The following is a 4098-nucleotide window of genomic DNA, read 5'->3' on the forward strand; positions in this document are numbered from 1 at the left end:
CAAATGAGCTTCAAGCCCTCGGCGCCATTGAGATTACCAAACACGAAGTCGTCAAGACGCTGCTGAGATCACTTGATAGTTCGTTTGACATCCTGGCCCTGATGATTCAAGAACATCCTGATTTCAAGACACTTGATCCGTCTGACATACTTGAGAGGCTCAACACACATGAGTTTCAGCTTTCGGAGAAAGGAGATATCTACGGTCCAAACTATAGGCGAACTCGTGCCTTGAAGGCAAAAGCTGTCTCCTCATCTGAAGAAGAATCTGACAGCAGTTCTGATGATCCTGAAGACATTGGAAGGGAACTTGCTATGCTTGTCAAGAAGTTCCAAAAATTCACCAAGAAGAAAGGCTTCAGAAAGTCTTCCCGATCAAGTTCAAGGAATGATGAAGCTCCTGCTCATGACTACAAGAAGAAAACATATCACAAGTGCAAGAAACTTGGCCACTTCATCTCTGAGTGTCCACAGTGGGACAATGAGAACAAAAAGAAAAAGAAGAGCAAGGAATATGACTCTGACGGCAAGAAGAAGAAATACTCAAAGTCTTCTTCCAAGTCTTCCTCAAAGTCTTCATCACACAAGAAGAGCTCATCTGGCAAGGCACGTACGTTTGTTGGCAAGGAAATGGATTCAGAGGAGGAGTCTGCTTCTGAGGAGGCGGAGGTGGAGTCTGAGGAGGAATCCGACTCAGGCGTCGCAAGTCTGGCTACAGCATACGTTGCCAAGTCCATCTTCAACACTGAAGACAATGACTTCATCACCGACACCGATGCAAATGACAAGGACTACTCCGCTTCTACCTGCTGCTTCATGGCATGCGGTGCCAAGGTAAACACACGCACTACTCACTATCAAACATCTAGTGATGATGACTCTGATTGTGGTTCAAAACCTAGCTACAAAACACTTGCTAAAATTGCAACTGAACAACAGAAAGCTATGGAACATATTCAAAAACTGTTAGACAAAAGCGATGATCTGTTAGGTGCTGAAATGACTCGATCTGAATCCTTAATTGAAGACATAAAAAATCTTCACATTAAGTATCAGGAACTTGAAAGTCGTCATGAAACTCTCTCAACAACTCATGAAAAGCTTTCCTATGATTATCTTCAAAGGAAGCAAGATCTTGAGAAATTGAGAGCGGTTCATGAAGATCTTCAAACGGAAAACGAGTCACTTCGCGCCAAACAGATCAGTCCCGCTCAGGAAGGATTTGAACCACCATGCCTTAAATGCATTGAGCGTGATAATTCTATTTCTGTTGCTGAATGTTCTACTGCTACTGCTGTTGCAATATCTTCAACTGTTGATGTGGTAACTAACCCCTCTGCTGAGGATACCACCGCTATTGCTGATGAGAATGCTAGGTTGAAGACATTGCTTGAAACAGGGATGTACAAAAGTCTTAAAGGGCATCAGACGCTATGTGATGTCCTAAAAAAGCAGATTCTGAACCAAAACCCTGGGAAAGAGGGTGTAGGGTTCGTAAGGAAAATGAATGCGGATGGCTCTTACTGCAAACCTGAGCAGTACCCCAAAACCATGTGGGTTGCTGCAAAGGAACCTTCAGCAGATCCATCCAATCTATCTAGCTTCACTTATGCTAACCCGATTACCATTGATGAATCCTTTGATGCAAACTATATACTATTTAAGAATCAGAATGGTGAAGTATTTGCCAGGTACATTGGTACTAACAGCAGGAATGGACCGCCTATGAAGAAGATCTGGGTTCCGAAAAGGTGTCTGGAGAGTCTTCCTGTGAATGTCATCATGACACCTCACGTGAAGAAGACAAACCTCTGTCCAAAGGCTTCATACGGTCCAAAGGCTTCATACAGACAGAGGACTCACCTGAGTCGCACTAACGCAAACATTTTGCAGGGAAACCACACTCAGGCATATGAATATGAGAGCGGTTCATCAAACCGCCATGTTCATAAGACCAAGAACTATTCTGCTTATTCTTATGAGTACTATTATCCGCCTGCAAGACTGTTTGCTAGGGCTTCAAAGCCAAAATTCTCAGATGTTGCACTTAGACTAATTGCTTCTAAGCCACCCTTGAAGATGTGGGTGGCTAAGAAAGCTTAACTCTCTTTTGCAGGGAAAGGTCTCCAGCAAAAAACCAAAATCGTCTGACGCCATTGCTTGGGACCTTAAACATCTTGTAGGGCGCAAGATCAAATGCCCAAATGGTCTTACTATGTACTTCGTACCTGAATCGCTTGCTACTCTCCCTATTAGTCCTAACCTGGATCTAAGCTTTCATAACCCACTGGTTTGTCAAATGTTTTTGCTTCACAATGCTCTTGGTGAAGCCTATCCCCCTAACTGCACTGTAGGGTACGACACAGTGTCTTCAGAATGGATTATTGACAGTGGGTGTACAAATCACATGACTGGCAAAAGAAGTCTTCTTATGGACTCAACCTTACGTCCATCCGACAAGAGCCACATCACATTTGCTGACACTCGTAAAAGTAAGGTATTGGGTCTAGGTAGAGTTGCAATCTCAAGGGATCAACACATGGATAAAGTCATGCTTGTTGAATCCCTTGGCTTCAACTTAATGTCTGTCTCAATGCTTTGCGATTTGAACATGATCGTAATGTTTGGAAAATATCGTTGCCTTGTACTAATGGAATCTGACAAGTGTCTAGTGTTTGAAGGGTATCGAAAAGATGATTTGTACGTGGTAGATTTCTCAGCAGGGCCACAGCTTGTAGTATGTCTTCTAGCAAAGGCTTCAGAATGCTGGCTCTGGCATCGGAGGCTTGGACATGCTGGCATGAGGAACCTTCACACCCTTGCGAAGAAGAAGCATGTCATAGGCATCGAGGGCATCAAGTTCAAGAAAGACCACTTATGCGGTGCCTGTGAAGCAGGGAAGATGACGAGGGCCAAACATCCCTCGAAGACAATCATGACCACTACTCGACCCTTCGAACTGCTTCACATGGATCTTTTCGGTCCCACTCACTACTCAACTCTAACTACTACTGCTTGCCTCTATGGCTTCGTTATTGTTGATGATTATTCTAGATATACTTGGGTGCACATAATCCTTTACAAGACTGAAGTGCAGGATGTCTTCAGACGCTTCGCCAATCGAGCTATGAACAATTTTGGCGCCAAGATAAAGCACATCAGAAGTGACAATGGCACTGAATTCAAGAACACTGGCCTTGATACATATCTTGATACATTGGGCATCACACATGAATTCTCAGCCCCATACACGCCACAGCAGAATGGCGTCATCGAACGCAAGAACAGAACACTAATTGAGATGGCCAAAACGATGCTAGATGAATACAAGACACCAAGAAAATTCTGGCCTGAAGCCATTGATACTGCATGCCATACAATCAATCATGTTTATCTTCACAAGCTACTGAACAAGACATCTTATGAGCTCCTTACTGGCAAGAAGCCAAATGTCAGTTACTTCAGAGTATTTGGCGCAAGGTGCTGGATCAAGGACCCACATCACACCTCAAAATTTGCACCAAAAGCACATGATGGTTTTATGCTTGGATATGGAAAGGATTCGCACTCCTACAGAGTCTTCAATCTTTTTCATTACAAAGTGGTTGAAATAGTGGATGTGCGGTTCGATGAGACCAACGGTTCACAAAGAGAGCAGCTGCCAAATGTGCTAGATGAAGTTCCATCCAGTGAATCAATCAAGCTAATGGGAACTGGAGAAATTATACCTTCTGAAGCTCATCCTGAAGAAGAACTTATCATTTCAGCACCTGATCAACATGAAGACAATGCTCAGCCTGAAGACATTCCTTCCAACAACGACAATGAACAGCAAGAGCAAAGTCTTCGCCCTGTACATCCTCGCGTTGCCAATGAAGTGCAGATTGAAAGAATAATTGATAGCATCAATGCACCTGGTCCACTCACACGTTCAAGGGCAACTCAGCTAGCAAATTTCTGTGGGCACTTCGCATTCGTCTCAATAGCAGAACCCAAGAAAGTTGAAGAAGCCTTCATGGAACCTGAATGGATTCAAGCTATGCAAGAAGAGCTTCAACAGTTTGAGCTGAATAATGTATGGGAACTGGTTAAGCGTCCT

The sequence above is a fragment of the Triticum urartu genome, chromosome 5A (genome assembly GCF_056163025.1).
Source record: "Triticum urartu cultivar PI428250 chromosome 5A, HENAU_Tu73, whole genome shotgun sequence".
Lineage (NCBI taxonomy): Eukaryota > Viridiplantae > Streptophyta > Magnoliopsida > Poales > Poaceae > Triticum > Triticum urartu.